The sequence below is a fragment of the Amblyomma mixtum genome, chromosome 1, assembly GCF_055824585.1.
Source record: "Amblyomma mixtum isolate Tamu chromosome 1, ASM5582458v1, whole genome shotgun sequence".
Taxonomy (NCBI): domain Eukaryota; kingdom Metazoa; phylum Arthropoda; class Arachnida; order Ixodida; family Ixodidae; genus Amblyomma; species Amblyomma mixtum.
The window spans coordinates 287,632,616-287,655,717 of record NC_143012.1 but is presented as its reverse complement, the minus strand read 5'-3'; the positions used below and the strand labels follow the sequence as shown (position 1 = coordinate 287,655,717).

At 45.9% G+C, this 23,102-nt stretch overlaps 1 long non-coding RNA gene across 3 annotated transcripts in view; it reads right to left on the bottom strand.

Annotated features, from left to right (window-relative positions):
• LOC149371965 (uncharacterized) overlaps positions 1-23,102 on the bottom strand; it is a 43,678-nt gene that overhangs the window by 2,571 nt on the left and 18,005 nt on the right. For 2 of the 3 annotated variants that reach the window (XR_016286944.1, XR_016286943.1), the window contains 2 exons: positions 13,292-13,444; positions 12,010-13,115 (listed from right to left, as the gene is read on the bottom strand). This is a non-coding gene — a long non-coding RNA (uncharacterized LOC149371965). Of the gene's footprint in view, positions 1-12,009; positions 13,116-13,291; positions 13,445-23,102 lie in introns of those variants that run through there. The other variant, XR_016286945.1, reaches the window with a different exon arrangement.

Genomic DNA, 23,102 nt, shown 5'->3' with positions numbered 1-23,102 from the left:
TCTACCACATTTAGCAAGTATAGACTTGTGGCCCTGTCATTGCCAGCTGTTCTCCAATATACATGCAGCCCTCTGTGTACGCCTGCTGTTTTCAGTGAATAGCTGCGGTCTTTTGGCTCTTGAAAACATAGGGAGTCGGACAACTTTTTTTTTACAAGCTTAAAAAACGCTTGCGGTTGGTGATAAGTCTGAAGTCAATGCCAAAACAAGCAGAAGGCGTCTTGGTGGTCATCTTTATTAAAAGGTATATTATATAATTCTTAGGCTGGGCTTTCGGGTAAAAAAATGATGAAAGTACGCCGAATCCAAATTTTTAAATCCTGATTAACCAAAAAAGGCCAGTATCCATGACCACAGCTAGCTCTCTGTTAAGTAGAATTTACGCTCAGTCAATCGACAAAAACTGACAAGGTGGTACTGTTACGTAGTACCGTTGGATTGAATAGCGCAGGCATACGTTTGGAGGTACATTAATGTGCAACGTTAGGTGCCTCTGCAGAACGGCAGGCTCAACCTACTCTCCAAACGACGCTTTAGAGAGAGAGATAAAAAAAAAACTTACATTCCAACCAAAGTCTCATGAGAGAACCGACTTAAAAGAGACGCGCTTTTTTACTTTCTTTTTCCCCGCTTCCACCCAGTCAACCCTGAAGAAGGTGCTTGAGTTGGCGCCGAAACATTGGTTCTCTCATGAAACTTAGGTCAGAATGACACAATTCATTTTCTGTCTAATTCATCTCCTGACCAGGCAGATATCTGCCGAACTGTTCACGTTCCAAACGACGTCTGCTAGCGTAGCCCTGTTCGCTCTCATAATCCGCCATTTACATCTCCATCGCATGTATGGACACTGACACCGACCTGTGCACAAAAATTACGATAAATGTCATGCTCTCAGTTAAGCGGCAGTTCTATCACTCCCGTCAACAAGCAGGTCACGTGACGACCCGTCCTCACACCCAACGCAGCGCAATAATCCAACGATAGCATGACAACCAATTTTCAGAAGTAAACTTCTTGCGCTTTTGTCAGACGGCTTTTAACTTTCATTACTTTATTAAATGACGATAGCATTTTCTTTCACAAGGACTCTAAACACGACCATCTGCGCGCTAATTACTCGGAAATTGAATTTTCCGGCTGAAATAAAAAATGGCCACCACAAACTACTAGTGGCTTTTCGCCACACAGGAACTCCCCATTATATAACACACACACAAGAAGACGAAGATTAATCCGCCAGTGAAGTTCGCGGTGCTGTATTTTGTTTGCCGCATCCGGTCGCGTTAGTGGAATGCCCATTACGTTCTTTCTCTTGGGCCCTCCACACAACCGCCGAGGAAAGGGTGAGCTCAACCCAGCGGGATACGGGGAGGGGGGGCGACGTTACGAGAAAGGTCAAACTCCCCTCATGGACGGAGTCGTTATAGTCGCATCCTGTGTGCACGTGTTTACGGCGAGGCAGACCCGCTTCACAGTGCGTGGCTTTTGTGCCATGTCTTGTGGGAATCCTGGCTTTCCGCCGTTGCCTTTGCGCGGCTGTGCCGGCTTCCCTCGTTGTTTCTCCTCTTTCTCTTGCTCCCGCCTCAAGCGGTGGAGAGGCGGCTAGGTGACTAATCACTGTCATTTGGCCACAGCTCCGCCCAGGTTCCCAAACGGCCTTTGCCATTGGTGCCTTTTGGCATTGGTGCCTTTTGGACCCGCTTTGGCGGCCGCGCACCGCGCGACCGTCCGAGCGGGGCCCAGAGAGAGATCCCTCCGAGACAGCGTAAGGTGCGTACGCAACTGTTTGTCCGTGCCGGCCTTTGCCGTTCGGACCAGTGCATACTCGAGCTCGCCCGCACGTGTCCTCTGACCTGCAGCGGCTCGGGCCTGTCCAGCGGGGTCCAACGACCTCCGACAGGCGTACATTGCGTTGTTTGCCCACTCTCTCTCGCAACCGGCCCAACGGTCGACACGAGAGAGAGATCACAGCACTGCCGCGGGGACATTCTCCTGCAGCGGCGTGCTAGCGGCGCACATTGCTCGAGTCGCTTCGTGCGCGCAGCGGAGCCTTGCTCCTCGCGCGCCCCCGGGACGGGGTGACGATTGAGTGCGTGTGTACTGCTGAAGGACGACGTGAATAAACGTCTCCTTGGTGAACTTGGAGGCCTATTTCTTGGCGGCGAATCGCTCTCCTCCCAGCGGAGGTTGAGTGCACCGCATCGGTGTCCCAGTGTGTGTGTGGTGACGGCTGATCGGGGCCCTTGGCTCGCGCGAAGCTCGAACCCGCGGTGGTTGGTGGCCTGTGTCCACGTAGAAACCCACAGTCTGCAGCGGCGTGCTTTGACAGTTTGAAGCGCGGTCAACAGGATATTGCCACGCTAGCTGCAGGCATGAGGAGCGACGATGCTTAACAGATGGGTTGAAGTGGCTTTCCTGGAGCTTGGGTCAACCCGACGTTGGGAAAGTGAGAGTGTTCGCGAAGGTCGCAGCAGGAACAAGCGTAAGTCTCAAATCGTGATGGCAGAAATTGTACATATATGTGTACAGTGTCGCGATGAGTTACCTTCTTTCCCCAATTGCTGATTGGTGATGTTTTCCTTTCCCCAATAAGTTATTGGGTGGATGTTTGTACAGTACCTGATTGGTTATTTTCCCCACCGAGGGCGGGGACATAGGGTTTAAAACCAGCTGTTTCGGCAGGACCGAGGGCTGGTTTCGTCACGTATATAGAACTGCGAGCCAGTCAAGTGTAAATATTTTTTCTCCTTGCTTGTATCTTCCTTTGTTCTTTTAATTGTTATAAAAGTTTAACCTCTCCAGAAGTGTCCTCTTGCAATTTGATTGAGCAATTCGAATCTGCAAGACGTCAAGAATCCTACAACAATCATCTTTAACCTAATTTCCCTCTACGAGATCTTAAGAGAGGATTTCGACTGGCGCAGCCGTAGAGGGGACTTTCAACTCCGCCTAAAATAATATTTGCTAAAAAAAATAGAAAACTGCGCTCTGATATATGAACACCGAAATAAGTCAACCGAAAGCTCAAAAAATAAAAACCAAAAAATCTAATCCCTACAACATATCCTGTACCTTTCAGTCGTACAGACGCACTTAACGTGTGGATGCATACAATAACGCCGAAACCTGTGCATATATTATACGATTACACTTAATTACTTCGAAATATATATCCCCTCTCCTTCGGCAATACTTTCCGTTTACGCTGAACTCTCACATTCCCCTGTAATATTAAGTGCATGTTACCGTCCTACCGACTTCGACGCAAGCTTTGTTAGGGTTTTTCACGAGGTGCTCTGCGCACTGATGCACTCCTTCCTTGAAATATAAACCCGCATTTTGTTCGCTAACTTTAATTTCAAAATAGCGATATCGTGGTTTGGCATAGCACTTACAACATCGAAGAATAACGGAAAGTTAATTTTCTTAAGATGGTGTCTTACCTTTGGCTTAGCACGACTCATCTCCACTCGAACAAGGTATAATGACCCGTCTTACAGCCTGCCATAGATCTACTGTTCACCACACATCCTGATGACCTTTCCGCAGTGACATTTTTACTCGCTCTTAACGATCACGCCGCAGTTTACTAAAACTATCAATCCCAAATAAGATACCCGAAAAGGTAAAAAAGAAAACCTTCTACGAAATAGGGGATTAAGTTGCGTTCAATGACCAAATAACTCAGTTTAGTATCCCCTTTTCTGCTATGTTTTTTAGTCACTCAGTGAAAGCCAACTGATTAATCTTGAGAACTAAAATGCAGCAACTAATCAAAGCTCATATTCCCACTATTATTGTAACAGAGCGGCTGTCTTCCGTCTGGTTTAACAATACATTAAAATGCCTCATCAATAATAAAAGCTCTATCGCATCGCAAAACAACGTAACTACAATCAAGCGCATGGGAAAAGTACCGTTACATCGACAGAATGTTTCAATCTTTTCAATCTTTAGCTGCCAAAACTGAACGTTCGTTGTTTACAGCTTAACCTCCTGATACGCTCCGTAATAACCCGCGTCAATTTTAACGCAATAGCTCCCGCCTTTTTTTTTTTTTTTTAATTCCGTACAGAGCAGGAGGAGTCAACCAACCTTCAAGCCAGTCCAGTGGCGGCTTGCCGCTCTGATATCGGCGGAGTGATACCGATCGGCGAAAGCAAAGAGTCCGTGCGTATTTTATTTCTGTGGGCCTAATTTGTGGCTGCGTAGCCTCTGACTGGATCTATTTATTAACGGCAACCTAAAAAACAAAATAAAAGCGAAAGCGAAGCCGCCACGCGACTTGCCGAAAGGCATTTCCCGCGTTAGTTGACTCCTCCCACCGTCTGCGGCGAGTTAAAAAAAAGGCGGGACGTTTAATCCGATTTAAAATATGGAAATCGGTCGCACAGGAAAATAATTCGAAGTTTCTAGGAATCCTCGGAACGTGTAGATCGAGTCTCTGCAGTAAAAAGACGAGTTTGCCGCCGCGGTGGCTCAGTGGCTATGGTGCTCGGCTGCTGACCCGAAAGACGCGGGTTCGATCCCGGCCGCGGCGGTTGAATTTCTTTGGAGGAGAAGTTCTAGAGGCCCGTGTACTGTGCGATGTCAGTGCACGTTAAAGAACCCCAGGTGGTCGAAATTTCCGGAGCCCTCCACTACGGCGTCTCTCATAGCCTTAGTCGCTTTGGGACGTTAAACCCCACAAACCAAACCAAACCAAAAAGACGAGTTCAGGTTCCTCTTCAGTGCACCTTTAAGCGATGCGCCACTGTTCTGGCAGGTGCAAGCAGAATTTAGGTGACATAAAAGGAGTACTTGCGCGGGAGGGATCACTAATTTTTCGCATTGTCCTCTTAATGGTCGGTTAAGTGTTGTGTGATGGGGAAAGACAGACCAGTGCCTGCGTGTGCGGAGTGATACGCACAGAGGAACTCAGGCCGCTGAAGAGACCCATTCACGCTATCGTGCCTTACCCCTAAGGCGAAGCTTAAGTGTCCCCTCAGGTTTTTGGAAGGTCATTGACCCAAGGATAAATAAATCTATAACATTATGCGACCAAAATAACTTCCCTACCCTCATACTGAAGTTTTAGCAACACGTAATTCATTTCTGTTCACTTTTAGCAAGTAACCAGGTGCCAATCTTGCTGACTTTCCTGACTTTCAATATCCTGTGATGCCTGTAATAACTTTTAAATCTCTTGGCATTTACAAATTAATTCAATCTTTCAAAGCAACATCATCCACCGGATTAATTTACATCAACGCGAAAGTCCTTCAAAAATAAAGTAATCACCGGTGTCATATTGTCGGAACATTTTACAGCAGGCACTTTCATCTGGAGTGGTTTCGGTGGATTGGAAAATGGGTAAGATCATTCAGGCTCCTAAAATAGAGGTTAAACTACAAAGCTTGATTACCGACTCACCTGCATTATTAGACTTTGTTCTAAAGTTAGGGAGCGCGACTTTTCCCATGTCATGAATTTTCTGTTCTCTAGCAACTTCCTTCATTCCAGCCAGCACGAATTTCTTAAAATTTTATCTTGCGATACAGAATTTGCACTTTTCATTAGCGACATCAGCTCCCTATTAGACCTAATCATACAGGTAGATTAAATGTTTGCAGGCTTTGAAAAAGTCTTCAACAAGATCCCCCACAATCTGCTCTTCTTGAAACTTTTACGCTTAAATCTTCTTGCTCTGATTTATAATCGGTTACGCGCTTTCTAACTGGCCGTCATCACTTCGTTTTTGCAAAACAATACTCGTCTTTTATGGCGAAAGCCTTTAATGGCTTATGCTGTCGTCCGTTAACAAAGCGTGTCACACGCGTTTAACTCGGGAGCTAAAAAAGTTAGAAGAAAACCAATGGTTGCTTCAGATAGAGGAGGAAAAAACGAACCTATAGAAGCAAAGTTTGATTACTGCAAATTAATTCGTTATAGGCAAAAAAGTCGAAATTGCGTCGAAATAGCACGGACGTCGATGTAGCCACGAGAACGCTGTGACGTCACATCCACCGGAAGTCGTCACGGCATAGTGAAAATTGCCACAGAATAGTCGGAAAAACGTCAGATTTGTGTTAAATTAAGCGTAATTAACACTTAAGATCCCCGAAGGATGTATGATTTGGGTATCTATAAAGCCACGGGAACAGTGTGACGTCACATCCACCGGAAGTCGTCATGGCATAGTGTCCTCGGCTTTCGCCTCTCAACACTTTAGTTGCCAAAGCGTCCTCGCAATTTTTATCTCTCCTGTGATTTCCACTGTTCTGTTCTTGGCCCCTCTCTTCTTAATCTAAGTTAACGATCTTCCCAATGATATGTCTAACGTACGACTAATTGCAAACAACCGTGTTATTCAACGAGCCGTCAATAATAGCTCGGATGTTCTCAATCAACAACGCGGCATACATACAGTAGAAAAATGGTGTAAAACATGGGTAATGTCATTAAACATTAACAAAACTTCATTAATTTTTTTTTACCGCCACCAAACTTGGTACCCAACTATATTCTAAATAACTCCGTAATATCATCTGCCTCATCCTATATATCACTCTTAGCACGGTAACCTTTATAAATCTGCACATTTTCACATCTTTGTGCACCAGTAATTTAAAGGTTACATAAATGTTGAGGACGGAGGGGCCCTGGAGTTGGGTGGGTCGTTCAGCACCGCAGGCCCCGGCTCCGAAGGACGATGTCGAACTTTATTAAGGAGGAAACTGTACAGAAGGTTTATTTTACATAGTTGCAGTCGTGATGAGAGTGCTTCGGTCACAAAACAACATCCCGTTAAAGAGGCTTCATATTCCCCAGATCCCTGACTGGGAAATAAAGTTCGAAGAACGATGTCCAATCGGATGGGCAGTTGAGGACGCTGGTGGTACCACCCACGGCAGGGGGCGGTGCTGGGATCTCTCGCAGCTCGGTCGATGGGAAGGGGAAGACAGAGTCATCAAGCACTGATGTGTCACTTTGATCACTGCGGCAAGTCTTCTGCTCGTTGCCTACCAGCATGTGAACGAACGTCCTCGTGCTCCCCCGCCGTATGTCCGAAGCACGAGACCTCTGTCGAGGACACAGCCGTCTATCAATTAACAGCAATAGCTTGACATTACGCAGCACCACTGAAGTGACCGGGGATCGGGACCAGGGTCTTCACCACCTTAGGGCGAAGCAGGCAGACTACGGAGAGAAGCCTTCGGGAGGAATAGCAAAGCTTGAAGGTTTATTTTACATTTTGTACAGTAGCAAGTCAGAAAATGGAGGAGGATGATCCTCTGGCACCCCACAGATTGCTCCTTAAATGCAGTTCACATTCCCCAGGCACCCAGCCAGGGAATGTGAACTCTGGTTGAGCGTCCAATGGGCCGCTAGCGTCTTCTTAGGCTCCGCCCTCCCCACGTGCCCGCGCACACCGCACAGACGCACACACACACGGGCAAGGAGGAACTTGGCGTCTCTCAGTCGCGAACTGTTTGACCAGGCCCAAAAACAATCCTGATCGATGGGGACGCGAGCGCTGACCGCTCACACCGGTGACCTCTTCAGTTCGGTGGAAGGGACAAATCAGCCGTGTCGCCCATCCGCGGCGCCGTGCCCCGCCGTCGTCGCCACTGGGTCTCGTCGGTCAGTCCACGGGCAGTCCGGGAGAAACATCGCGCTCAGCCTTCCCGGCGAAGGGGATTAGACGCCTTTGTGTACGCCGACGCCGTCGCCAGTAGCTGCCCCACGCAGTGTCTCTTTTGTCTCCCCCGAACAGCAGCGCTTTCCGTCGCAGTAGCCTGATGACGCCGGACTGGCTCGCCTGTTTCCGCTGCCAGTCCCCAGGAGCGCAGTTCGGCACCAGAGCCGCATTCAGCATCGCCGGCGAAGGGGATTAGAGCTTTTGTCCACGCCAACGCCGCCGCCAGAAGCCGTCCCCAGGCACCCGTTTCCTTGCGTCTTCTCCGAAAAACAGCAGCGCTTTTGGCCGCATACCTGATGGCGCCTGACGGTCTCGCCGTTCTCCGCTGTCTGGGCCTCCGATCATTACACCACTCCGTCGTCCGGCGACTCGAGGGTAGACTCAGCCCCTTGACGCCCCCGCCGCCGTTGCTTCCGCCGCTGCTGCCGCCGTTGCCAACCCTCGCCGCATCTTGGCCTCACGATGACTCACGTGTGGAAGTAATTCTTCCCAGGCCCATGTTCTCCGATCTTAACAATGTGACCTTTACATCTGTAACCTTTATAAAAGTGACAGCGGTAGATAGGTTACGCGCTTTTTAGCCGTGTAATCTTCAGAAAGGAATTAAGCCTTCAGAAGGACATAGGTTACTTGCTCCAACTTGTATAACCTTTGTATGAACTTATGGTTCGCATAAAAGATCATTTTATTAAAAATGTCCTTGTTGTTTGCTAGGCTCACAAAACACAGGACTTTGGTGAATTGAGATTTGACCTGCACGAAAATTGACCAACAAGGAAAAGGGTGTAGAAAAAAGACACAAAAAATATTGTCACGTATATAGTGATGACTGTAGTCCGGTGAACAGGAAGACACCGAGAACCGCTTCTAAACGAAACTCTTTATTTGGGATTTTTTTCCCAGCGCCTAGCGCCCGTCCTTGTCTGTTCCTTCTTCGTCCTTGTTGTCTTAGCGCTTGAAAAATGTCAAATCTGCACCAACTAGCCCGATCCGCTACCCTTCTGATCTTTATTTGGGCTGACATGCGCCCGCGAAGAACTTAATCATTCGGAGGCGGCGTAGCAACAAGCGTGCTCGGCAGTTGTCGAACAGAATACCCGCCGCTGTCGGCCGTGCTCTTTTTAAAGCTGACAGCGAACATTCGAGATAAAGCTTGGGAAGTTACTAGAACATTCTGGCTCAAAGTAGAATCGGCTCCGTCTGGATGCGATCAATCGAGATAAATCTAGGCGCGTCTTGCGTCACAAACGAAGCGATAAAGCGGCGTGTCGGCAGCCTTGAAGCATGAAAAAACAAACACTACAAACGAACGCTACAAAGATTCCCGGAAATATCATGCGATATTCAAAAACGCTCACTGCATTGCATCCAAGAATAGGCACAAATATACACAATACCGCAACTTCCCGAGTCTTGGCTGCATCAAAGAAAACCTAACGTACAAAAATGATGCATCATGGTCAAGGCGCTAGTTTCGTAAAATATTTCTCTCGTAGTGGAGAGATAACACAGCAAGTATATATAAAAATAAACGCTGCCAAATGACATAAAAGGCACCGTGAAATCTGAGCCCATCGTATATTGCTGTTTGAAGGACAAAAAATAAGAACATGCAACTGATTTAAGGAAATAGCTCACATGAATTATCACTTCGACAAAATCTTGTCCACTAGATAATAAATTCCTTTTAAAGTAAATAAAACAAAATAGACTGTCATCGTGGTGCAAGAAAACGAACATAATAAGAGACCAATATGATGTTAAACGAGTTGCTAAAACAGCTTTACTGCTGTATAAGGAACACAATTAACTTGAAATACAAGTAGTATAAAAGCAGAGGCTGCACTATTGTGTCAATAATTTATAACACTTTTTGAGCTAGACATTAAAGTGACTGCGCATTGTTGGGTTTTAACGGGGGGACATACATTATCCCCACTTAATCGCTGCTGAGATAGTTCAAAACCACTGGACCCCACCCCGTGCCCCGTGATCGCGTACGCTACCGAGCGCATACCGACCACGGCGGGCCTTGCTCTGAGGGAACAAAGGAATGACACTCTGGCTGACACAAACAGGCATTAATTACTTCAATAACAATAACGCCAGCTAGCAACAAAATACGCTGAGGAATCGAGGTCGTCCGACTCACCAGCAAGGTTATGAGCGAAAGTTCACCCACGTTAGGGCACAGGATACTCCCCGGCTGGACGGGACGAGATGGGGGGAAACGTTCCTCCCCACGGGACCTCGCCCCGCTGGCGGAGAGCGGAGTGCCGCGCCTGAACGTCAGCACGCGTCTAGTTTCCCAGCCGAAGAGGGAGTACCCAACCCGCGCGCGCAGCCGTCACGCCGTTCGTGGAGCTGCGACGCCGGCGCCCTCCCTTGTTAAGGCAACTAAATGGGGAGAGTAGGCCGCGTCCTGGCAATATTAACAGCTCAAGAACGGGTATACAAGAAGCACAGGCAGCACGAGTGCTATCAAAGCTTGCAGCCAGATACAAAACCAAAGGAAGAGGGCCATCATTAAAACATCTGTGCTAAACTGCATGTACAGGGTCTGTTCTGAAAGTAGTAGGACTCATTTCTTTTTAATAAAATTTATTCATGAGAGTAGTACAAACGATTAGAATTTTTCAAAGTAGCACCCTTCCGCACCTACACGCTGCCGCTCATGAGTTTTTCAGTTTTCGTACGCCTCCAGGAACGCCTCGACCGGAGTGCTGTTTAGCTCCCTCGTCACGGCCTGTTGAACCGCCTCTACCGATCCATGATGTTCCCCCTTGAGCGTCGATTTTATTTTCGGGAATAGAAAAAGTCTGGCAGGGCCAAGTCGAGGCTGTAGGGGGGCTGAGGCAGCGTTGCCGCCTTGTACTTGGCAAAAAATCAGGGTCCTCATACACATGGTGAAGATGATCCTGGCAGATCGCTTTCCGGTTGGCCTTTTGCTCCTCTGACAACACTCCCGGCACCAACTTCGCGCACACTTTCCTCATGGGTAAGTTTTCTGTCACGATCTCGAAAACTTGGGTTTGAGAAATGCTCAAGTCATCAGCAATTATTCTGATACTCATCCTACAATCACTGTTCAGTAAATGTTTCACTCGCTGCATATTTTCGTTGGTCTTGCTGATCGAATGGCGTCCGGAGGGGTCGTCGTCTTCCACTCTTTCTTTACCTTCTCGGAGCAGCTTGCGCCACTCAAAAAACACCTGGTCTACCCATGGCAGCGTCACCGTAGACCTCCGTAATCATTTCGTGGGTCTCTTTGCACGTTTTACCAAGATTTACATAAAACTTGATCGCGTATCGCTGATCCGGTAAACGCTCCATGATTCTGCGTGACGAGACGTTTCGACAGGGGTTCACAGCACAAGCGACCTGCTCTCTTGAACGGCCGAGAGCCGACTGGCGATTTTCCCCAGCATTCCCAATATCCCCCTTCAACGATCCTGCACGCGTAGACCGCCTGCCGTCCGCCCGTTCGCCCAGGAAAAAACCAGTCCTACTACTTTCAGAACAGACCCTGTATGTGAGCTAGATACACCTAGCAGTTTTCAGAGCGTATGACTTCAAGAAATACAGCATAAATTACCTAGAGTTTCGACATAAAGTCTCCACCAGAAATGCCATTGTAAGATACGCACACCTCAAAGCACTTCAGAAAGCAAGCATAAGGAGATCAACTGTAACTGTAGCTGTATTTAAGGTGGGCAATATTTGTAATACATGATGCGAATATACTGCAGTTCAGAAAAAAAGACACTGAAGCAACCCCTACAGAACACATTTCAGCATCTTGGGAAGCAAACTATTATAGCACGATATATGCTTTCGTACCCTTAGCACAAATACCTTTTTTTTTCAAAAGCATGAGATTTCTCGGGCGGCTTGTGAGCAGTCTACAAAGCACTGTTGTGTCAGTTGGTTTATGGCTTCTGCAGTAGGACATCCATGGGTGCGAATGAGGGTGGGTACTCCAGGTTTTTTTATAGCGCATGTCAGCCGGCAGAAAATGAGGGCTCGCTGGCTTCCATTTGATCCTGATGACTTCTGCAGTACTTCCAGAATAAACACAAGTGCGTTCAGTGGAGTATACACATGAAGTGCCGTGACTTGGAGGTCATTAGACAGTGCAGTCTGCGGAATGTCACATTAAAGTAAGGCTAAGATTCTCCCAACAAAGTTTAAACACAAGTAAAAACAGATATATAATTTTTAAGCCAGCATATAGAAAAGATGCCTACTCCCTCATGGTATTTCAGCGCAACGGCACACGGCCAAAGAAAAGAAGCAGGAAGAGAAGAAGGACGAACACAGCGCTGTTTACTGTCAACTGTTTATTTAGGGACGCACACACAGCACACACACCGTGCAAGGTAAACAAGAAAAAAATTCGTTTCACATCTTTATCGCATAAACTTTGAAAGGAACATCTTTTCTGCAGCATACAAAAGAACTGAAGTATCGCTGGCACATTCTGACCCTGCTCTCTGAATATAATATGCCTCTATCGTTTCACGGGTTGTTTTTGATTTGCTTGTGCTCAGTATCCTCACTCCAGAAAGCACCGGTGTACAATCCTTGAAAGTAGCGCAGTTCTCGACAAGGTTAGCACCTTCCCCATTCATTAGGTCTCTTGCGTGCTCCCTCTCTTCTCTTCCTGCTTCTGTTCTTTGGCCGTGTGCCGTTGTGCTGAAAAACTATGAGTTTAAATCAAGTATACCAACTAGCCCATGAACTAACTCTACTGAAATGCCTACTCCGTTCAGTTGAAATTTTAGACCTCATTACTGGAACAAGTAACCTAACAAAAGTTTTGCGGCGTGTAGTTTACAGAGTCATGTTGACAAATCAAAAAGCGAGCTATCTCTTGTTACAGGCTGCATACAAAGGATACAAAAAGTACTACCGAGTTGGTTAAAACAAAGCCTGTACTACTCATTTTTCCATTCCAAACTTAGTTACGGCATTTTGGTATGAGGGACCACAACTGCTTCAAACTATAAAAAAACCCAATAATTGTCCAAAAGAAAATATTGAGAATATGTGAAGACTACGTTGGTGATAAACTAGCGCTTCGAACGAAACCGCTCTTTATTAAATATAACAGTCTTAAGGACGATCAAGTTTATTACTTCAAACTGTTCCAGTGGATTCATAAGAATGGAACCACGTACACCTGTCGACAGTCGCAATTCGTACGCAGCGCGTAAACTATAATATTTGCTGTTTGTGCATTTCCTAGTTTTGTTACAGTGCACTATATTTATTATTCATCACGTGGAAGCAATAGGAATGTTTTAGAGATGTACTTTCAAATTGTTTTCAAATTTTGTTGCTAAATTTTGTGCCTTATATAAATATTATGCTGCCCTAATCTGTAGGGGCGCAGAGGATCTGTCAGGCATCTTGTCGTTACCTTTGACCCCTGCACGGAGAGAATACGTGGCACAATAAAAAAAATAGAAATATATAGACAACGCAGCGTAAATATCAAAGCATTGGAATATTACGTAATCTTCCTTGAAAGTGAACCTTAAGTCCTGAAAAGGCACTGGATGCCACAGTAACTGATAGATGAATGCATAATAATATTCCACAAACCTCGTTGATGAGCTCATGCCTAGAATGGCCTTGTAAATGCTTGCCAATGTCGAGAAATGTGCATTTCAGTTCTTCTTTGCTTGAAAACACTTGAAATCACTGCTTTCAGTTTCCTCTCCAAGTCCCCAATCGCAGTTCGGCTTCAGCGCAGAGCTGGAAAAAAAGTTGATACAAGGAAGGGAGAGAAGTCCGTTGAATCAAGCGCTGCTGGAGAAAAGTTGGTACGATTAAGTGAAAGCAGTCATCAATATAAACATCAGAATTGAAATTTCTTCTGATATCCCTTGTTCCTTCAAAGGCGAAAACAATGGAATTTCATTTTTGATCACTTCAGTATCAGTTGACCACACGAAAAGATTTATTCCTTCCAAAATTCATTATTACATATATCAGTTATCCGTCATTCAATGCAGCAGAGTATTAGGCAATATTGGGTTCTTATAATCTCCTAACACTCGGAAATAGATATGCACTTTCAAAAGGCAGAGGGTAATCGTTGCGTATGCAGCGGTCTTCATAAGTGACTTCAAGGGGGCCTTGCTTCCTATGAGGTACTCGTGCGCAAAAAATAGCGTAAAAAGTTGTGATACAATCCCTGCATCGTCGTTTTAGCTAAGTCAACCTCACTCAAGAGCCGAAATGACAACGAATAAAGAAGCAGTGATGCTTTTTTTTGTGCCTCATTGAACTTTACTCCGACCGTTACGCCACAGTCGCCGTTGGGTTGTTGAAACATAAACAGCATGACGGAAAAATTCAATTAGAATATGTAGCATTCGTTCGCAAATAGCACATGGTTACCCATGCATGAGTACTAAGTCTTGCGCATCATTACAAAAAATGAAACACGCTAGCAAATTTTGTCTATGGACCTTTAAAGCTCAGAAAGCGTCGAAAAATCTGCACCTGTATGCCTGTTCGCTAAGAAAACAAAGAGACCGGCAAGTAAGACGCAGCGGCTTCGGAAAAGAACAAGCTTACTTTTTTTATTTTTGACACAAAAAAATTAGAGTTGTGCTGAGACCCCTAGTCTTTCGAGCAAATATATGCTGTGGAGATTGCTGCGGCACTTTGGCAATTTTAATCTCTTGCTCTGTGTCATCTAGGGAGAATACACAGTAAAAAAAAAAAAAAAACGGACGGAATCACTTCAGAACAAAGCGCAATTGTGTGAAGAATGTCGGCGTGGAGAGGTATTGTCAGTCTCAATTCCTGATCAACCAAAATCTGCTCTTGTAAACCTCACGACTACAATGGAAAACAGCGCAAAACCACAGAGCGGGCACAGAAAGAGAAGACGAGACAAATGCGCTAAGAACTGAAGTTTATTGTTCTGACACATCGGTAAATATACAGCAAGCGTAAAAAACGAGAATAACTAAGTCTGAGTGACAGACATCAGAACCAAATATTACGCAGGAGCACCATGATCACCCAGCTTCATCACCCAGCTTCAGAAAGGAAACGCAATTCCTTATCCAGATGAGCTATGGCAGGAGTGCTGACACAACGCTTTTTGAGGCTTGCAATTTTTTCAGCCTCAACTATTGCTCGCGTAGTTTTGTCAGCATAGCTACGCAGCACAATCGTGTTACTCGCGACTACTCAGATGTGCATTTACTATCTCTACAGTGAACACACAGATGATCCGAAATCCGCTGTCTCATATTGTAGTTGTACTCTGATAATCTTTTATTAAGGCTCCTGCCAGTTTGGCCTCCTTATGCATAGCCACAAAACAAAGGAATCGAATAAATGACGCCTTCAGCACAAGATACACTCTAAGAAAAAAAGGTGTGATTTTAGTCCTTTAAGGGGGTAAATCCACTGACGCTGTGGCGAGCCCCTTTTGGTGCAAATTTGCACCCTCGTCGGGGGACTAAGTGTGTGTGGTGTAAAGTTTAGGCTGCAATAGGACTAATGTTATTCCGTTTGATCAGGTGTAAGTATAAGCCCTTCATGACTAACGTTACCCTTCCTCAGAAAGACTGACGCTTAGGCCGTGAAAGTGCAAACATATGCTTTACTTTCTGGTGCATCTTTGCACCGACTCGGAACAAGCTTATGCTCGATCTCAAAGCGTAAACTTATCCTCCCAAGGGCTACAATTAAGCCTTTCAAATGAGCTTACTACAACGCTCCTGAAGTGCAACTTTACACCTTATCAATGGGCGTAACGTTGTTCTGCAAGAGGATATGGTTTTGATCTTTTCAGGTGCACCCTTACACCGTGTTAGAAAGGGTAATGTTAAGCGTACAAGGCTATAGGTAAACCTACCTAATCAGTTTATAACAGCGGTCCCGAAGTGCAACTTTGCACAGTATCAGTGGGCGTAACATTGCTCTGCAAGTGTGTATGTTTTGCCCGTTGAGGTGCATACTTACGCCTCTTTTGGTAGGGTAACGTTACCGTCCCGAGGACTGTAGGCTATCCCGTATTGCAGTGTATTGATACACCTTCTCGAAAGTAAGGCACAGGCGCGTTCGCAGTGATACTTTTTGGGCCTGGAAACTAATTCCCTATGTAAGTGTGTGGTAACGGTGCATCAGCTGTAATGTATAACTCACATTGCAACTAAACGCAGCATTACCATACACCTACAGAACAAAGCTACTCGCTGAAAAGGCATGATAACTACCTCATTTTGCGTGCAGTTCAAAGACATTTTTTTCTTCCACAATCCTGGTTATGTTTGTGTTAGTGCGATAAGTTTGTGGCGTGCCGTGCAGCACATCAGAAGGCAGTTTTGCACTCCAGTGACAGTACACCAGTACGCACGACAGGGTTTATTTCGTATTGAGTTTAAAATGGCAGCATAACTCTCAGTAGTCTTCTGTCAACGTCGTGATGGCATCCATTGTCCAAGTGAACCTGTGTGAGAAAAAAAAAGATCGTTTTAACATGCGGGGAGGTACACACATTTAATGCATAAATTGGGTACACTCAGTCTTCGAGCGTATGAAAACTGCGGATGATCGCACTCTGCCTGCAGCAGCCTAGCCTAATGTGCTACAGAAAGTTGACTGCAATACCCTTTTCTATACTGTACCACTGTACTCTTTTGACTGCCCTCTCGAGGCCATCTTTACAAGCCAGTTTCCTCAGAAGGGGGAACTTGACTCTTCGTTTCCACAATACATGCGAGAGTGTCGTCTGGGAACGAGACCTTTTGGTTGGAAAAGAAACCTTGCGGAGCAGCTGATTTACAGATTACAGGCTAAGAAAATAAATAGAAGAATGTACAACACAAGCTCTGGACACTAAATCATTGTAGAATCGTTCATGCTACTTGACAGAAGAACATGCATGCCCCTACAAGTAGGCCAAACTGTAGGCTCCTCATTTGATGTACTTATCAAACATGCAGTGGAAGTAGCGCGCAGCTCCAACTTCGAAAATGGCCTAGCTTTTCTTTTTTTATTTGCAGCGTTCTTCCGGCGTTGATTCAAAGGGGCACGATGATACTGCTGAAATCAGCAAGACATACGAAACCGAAACGCAGTATAATTGACGGTTCTAAAAGAAGAGGCAGGGTATCTTTATTCACCTGTCATGCATGCAGTGGTGCTACCAATTATTCACTAATATTATGAGCCTGCAACACTTTTCGCAAGCAAAAATAAACTGAAAAGAAAGTTGTTGTCCAGTTATACTTTTGGCGCTAGAAAAATTCCGGCTGAATTTAGAAAGTTTAGCTCCTTATCGCAGCGCCTGCGTGCAACAAAGGCGCATGCGCACTGAGATCATGCGTTTCTTTCTGCAACAACTTGCAAAATTATATACGTCAGACTCTCAAGAAGGATAGTTTCCGATTTACAGTCAACAGTCTCGCATTCTTTCTAGAAAAGGAAGGTGGGAGAAGCCCCTAATCTATTTCGGCATCGACTGACGCATCTCCCCTTTTGTGGGCCGAGCAGGAATTCATAACGCAAACTGGGGAAAAAATCTTTTTTTTGGAAAATATCTTCTAAGTCAGCGGCAATTTTGCAAGTTGTTAACTGTTGTAAGGGTTTACTGACGTGAAATAGCGAAAGAAAAATGTTTGCGGGTGAAGCTTGAGAACGGCTATAGCGGCTTGGAGAAAGAACTGAAAATTGGTTTTGAGGAAAGGAAATGATGCAGTAACTGTCTCACATATCTCGGTGCACACCCGAACCACGTGCGTCTGGAACAAAGATTGCCAAATGGCATTGGGCCGCATCATAGAAAGTTTTGGTCTCCAGTTCAATTATTTTTTAGATTTCAACCATTCAGAGCAATCATCAAGGTTCGTAAATGAAAGTAGGACTCAACCTCTGAAGCTTAAATGCCCTATTAGCTGCACTCATGCTGGAGGTTGCATGCAATTTGCAACGTACAGGGTCAATCACACTTAGAGGGAACACGGCTCCGCGTTGCCGCGTGCCTGCGCAGTGCCTTTGCATCTAACCCGTTCATGAATCAATGCACAGTGGCGCACGAGAAGAGGGACCTCGAAGTGGTGCTTCGTGTCATGCGCCCCTTTGCACGGGTTTGTTACCGGCTTTGTCGCAATCGTGGTTGGTCGCAAGCCACGCGGAGCCTTGTTCCCTCTAAGTGTGATTTTCCCTGTACACCCGCCGTCAAGAGCTGATGAAAGGCGACTGCGTCGAAAACATGTAAAAGCTTCGCGCCCAAAACTTATTGCTGGAGATATAAGGGTGCAACGCAATTTGCACCATGACAATTAGTCTGCATATATTTATTCTAAGATGCACGGAAGGACGATGACGAAATTGAACCATTTTAGTGAAAGTGTACATGAGCATAAGTAATTCCTCACCCTTCTACAAAATACAAGCAGATAAACGTTCGACAGTACTCACCAGGATTGATGACGTCGTCGCGAAGTAAGCCTGTTGGCAGGCTATCGAAACGCGTTATTCCCTCGGCGACTGCACACCACAGAGTCGCATAGCAGACAGCGTGAGAAGCACCGTCCAGAGGCGCGAAGTGCAAACTACATCCGGCAGCAGCTGCCAGTAACACGCAGCGCAATGACGGGTCGCGCTCTATTCGCGGAAGGACGAATGAGCAAACCCACGTGTCCTTTGCAGCCTTTCTTCATGCCTTTCACCCTTTTCTCCTTCTGCAGGCAGATTCTTGCTTCTTCTCTTCTTTTCCTTCTCCGAACCGGTTTCCGCTTGTCCCTCGTGTCTGCTTTCTTGGTATTTCACCTCTACCGTCTCCGCTTCCCCCAGAACAGCCGAGGAAAGAGAGGTGAATACAAAAAAAAAAATATTTTTCTTCCCTTTTCCCCCCAGCTCTTTACAATGAGCAGTGGTACAAACCGCATTCCTTGCTCAGGTAGAAAATGGGGACGCAGCTGGCACAGCTCGGTTTGGCATCAGTCTTGTACACCTTACAGAAAATAGCAAACCGATTACAATTAATATGGCTCCATCTGAAATGTAATTGATTACCGTGGAGAATTACACCTGTGCTACACGGATACGTTAGAATGGGATCGGAGTCGAATGGCATTCGAGACTTGGAATGGCATTCGGACTCGACGGACCCCCACGGTGCTGCAGGACACTTTCCAAACGCATTCGAATAAGCCACAGCTTGTTTTAAGAGTACAATGAAGACGACGGCGGCAGCCATTGCGATCACACTAGTCCGACAATAACACTGTCACGGTCAACAGCAGCATGTGATTATAGTGAACTATCTAATGGACTATAATGTGACTGTAGTGGGAAAAGTTTTTTAGGTCAACGACACCGACGAATTCGATTGGCGGACAGTCAGCCTTCGTGTCCTCGGCAGGTCGGCGGCTGAGCGTGAATATATTCGCGCTTCTACATTATCCGTGTTAGAAATAAGCGAAATGAACGGCTTTATTTCAAATGTGCACAGGTGAACACTCACCAACGACAAGGGCTTGCGAAATCAATTTTAGTCGACGACTCCCTTCCCTTTCGCGACGACTAGGCCTAGCGAGTCCATAGGGTGAGGTCTGTGATTGCGGCGGTTGTGAATAGCGAATTCGCAACCAAATGCCAATGGTCAGCGAGTGTAGTTACGACAACTGTGAGCTGAAGTCACCTATTGCTTACATCGCAGGGCGCACATATGATGAACGGGAAGCGCCGGTGTGACCCAGACCGCCGAGCAGCGCTTTACGGCCAGGAGCAGTCGTCGCAGACGCTAGTTTGTGTATAAAAAGTTAGGCCATTTCAGTTAACGCGAACGGTCACCAAACAAACTTCTGGATAAAGTAGTTTAAAATAGAGTACTGCTCACGTCGGAAGAAGCAGGGACAATTAGTGAGAAGTGCCGTTCCTACGCGATGGCAACAACTCGGCTGTCATGTGAGCGATCACATCGGCGCTTCCCACAGATTGTCGCACTGCGTAAACAAGCACGGGTACAACCGGTACAAAAGAGGAGAGATTGTTTAATATAATTAAAGCGCAGATTGCGTTTTATTTCATGAAAACGAGCACTAGATGTTCGTACGCAGCGATATGTAAACAACAGTATCAGTGCAGTCGTCCTCATCGGCGCACTCCTGGGGAAATTTAATGGTTTGAAATTTCATACAACATCTGAAATTCAAATTTCATGAATTTCAAATGTTCATTGGTGTAATTCTTTCAAGAGGATGTCCCAGGTATCAAAACAATGCAAATGTCAGGTTGTAATTATAGCAGGAGAGCAGATGAAGCCAATGTGTTTTAAACATGTAGGTACTAGTTTATGAAGCCTTAGGTAAACATACATACATACTCGAAAAAAGGTGCATGAAGAGGTGGTACACAGGATGGTCCACAGAATGTGGGACAAACATGGACATGTGTGCTTATCTGAACGTATTGATTTTTTTTAAGAACACACTTAATAAAAAATAAGTTTTACAACATTTATTTATTGCAGCATTTACACATGTATCTAGCATTCACACTCACTTGCGCTTGCAGTATCAAGTCAGTCGGAAAGCTCGTAATGCGGGATAACTTCAAACCCCTGACTGTACTCGTGCGAACAGGGAGTCAGCATTGTGCAGACAGCAAGGTAATCGCGCAAAGACTGGAGAGCACGGGGTTATTATCTTTCAAGCGGTTATAAGGGCTGCGAATCTAAAAGGCTCTGGTAAGCTGCGCGTCCGCGTCTCTTTCGCTCCTGTATTATTCTCTAGCGACAGCGTGCTTTGCAATATTCGTTCGTTCCTCATTGGGGTCACAGAAAAATTCCAATAAAACTGAACTGGAATAAATTCCAATTCCTCTAATATTCAATGCAAATTGCGACTCTTTGCGGACGATTGTGTCATCTATAACGCAATAAGTAGCCCAACCGATAACCTCACTTTGCAACAGGACCTTGACGTTATTGCATCATGGTGTAAAAAGTGGCAGATGCCTTTAAATCTTACTAAGTGCAAATCGTTGTCCTTCACTCACAAACACACCTTGACGAATCACACTTACAGCATTTCATCAGTCCCTGTAACCGTTGCAAAATCTTACAAATATCTAGGTGTACATCTCACATCAACACTTTCTTGGGTCACCCACATTAGAACCATTTGCTCCGACACTTCACGCACACTTGGCTACCTGAGAAGGAATCTGAAATCTGCATCCCCTAACATAAAACAACTCGCGTATGAAACATTTGTGTGGCCAAAATTAGAGTATGCATCATCCATCTGGCACCCATGGCAATCGTATCTCACCATCGAATTGGAATCAATCCAAAATCGTGCAGCTCGGTTCATCGCTTCATGTTACTCAAGAGAAGCCAGTGTCAACACCCTCAAGCAGTCCCTCCGTCTCTCAACACTGGAATCACGCCGCGTCGTTTCCCGCCTATGCTTACTTCATACATTTTATCATAACACAAGATCACGGCACGCTCTATTAACCGCCCCACTACGAACGTCCTCCCGGCTTAGTCACGGTAACCCGATAGCACGCATCAGTGGCCACACGTCAGCTTACAACAACTCATTTTTCCCCAACGCAATAGCACTATGGAATTCACTGCCTAACGACATCGCTGCATGCACTGATCACAAAACATTCCGCGAGAAAATAAAAATTCACCTCACATAAATCTTGATCACTTCTGCGCTCTTTGTAGCGAGTATTGCTTGACATATCTTTATTAAATGATGTATCACCTGCTGGGAAACCCTGATATGACTGCAACCCCTTTTATGTTTGTTTGTATGTTTGTTCTTTTTATTGTTATGCATGTTCCCATCATCGCCGTTGTAAACCAATATGCCCCCCCCCTTATGTAATGCCTTCGGGCCTTTAAGGGATCAATAAATGAAATGAAATGAAACTGTACACAGAGAATTTGAAGGTCGGTCTTCAGTTTTGGTGCTCGGCAAGGCATTGGCCTCTGGAGTGGCGCCGCTAAGCCTTCGTTTCCATGTTTTTGGGAAGAGCTCATCCTATGTTTGATAGTTGAGGTCATTAAGATGTCACAGTTTTCGGCCGGGGCAGCAGAAAGCTACGCCGTCGGCGCAGGGTAGATATTCTTCGTTGCTGGGGTCTTTTTTTCTTTTCGCTTCCCGCTTCATTTCATGCTTTTTTTGTCTATTCCCGACACATTTCGTTGGAAGCGTGGCGGACGCCATGGTGCCGGCAGCGCTGGTCGACACCTGGCCGTGCCTGACTGATCTTCTGTGCAAGTGCTTCCGCGTCGGGGCACGCAAGAGAACCCTCACGGGAATATCCAGGGGGCTTGAAGAGGGGAGGAAGAGTAGGGGGCGGGGGTGGACAGGATGCAGCATGAGGATGAGTAAAAAAAATGCAGGATGCAGGATGAGTAAAAAAAAAAGAGACCAAAGAAGCAAGCAGCCTCTTCGATAGTGGTGTAGGCAATGGGAGATGGACGAAGTGATCTTAAGAGAGCTTGTGGTCGAGACCCTTGGTTCGTATTTAAGTTGGAGAGAACGCCAACCAAAAAATTACTAAAAAAACACGTTTTGGAACCTACTGGTTCTTTCATCACGTGCGACTACGGGCGAGTTACAGCTTGCATTTTTAAGCCTTCTGCTAGTCATCCGCCGGGTCACTGAACGTAAACCATGGACGTAAGAGGGCGAAAGAGTTTCTAGGGAGCGGTTTACGTTGCGCCGCGTCTGACTGATGACTCAAGTAAGAGCCTTGGACGCGGTCGGCATCGTACATCGGCGAGATCACAGTCATGGCGAGACCAAAAACTTCGCTGAACAAAATGGATGTCAAACAAATGAACAGGGAATGAAACGCGGTGGCGGACACAGGGAGGCTTGTGACCACAAGACAGACTTCGAGGAAACTATTGCACTGGACAGCGAGCCGCGCCCACGCAGAAGGTTCTTATCATGACATATTCAGCAGACGCGGAAACCAGGTTTAAGTGACGAATGCGCGCCCTTCTGCGAGCTTCAACGGTTTCCAAGCGAAGCACTCTTGTCCCCATTGGTCGTTTATAAATGCGGAGTAGTGGACTCGCGACAAAAAAAAAACTACTTGGACTAATTGCTGCAGTCACCGTGGCCGAAGGCGCCTTCCTCTTTCTCTTCCCTGCACAGCCCTTTTTTACAGAAATTGTTTTGCGAGTGTGCCATGAGAAATATGACATGTGACAAAGTTTTGGCATTCATTTATTGATCACACAATAATTATTTACGACAAGCAGTATTCTACTCTCTGTTTTTCTCTTGGCGCATAGTATTCAAAAGTATTTTTCAAATTTAGTGTAGAAATAAACAAGAAATTGCAGTGCCAGGGAGGAGGGTAAAGTGGCCGAGGACCCAACTTGTTTCCCAAAAATCAGTAGTTTTTC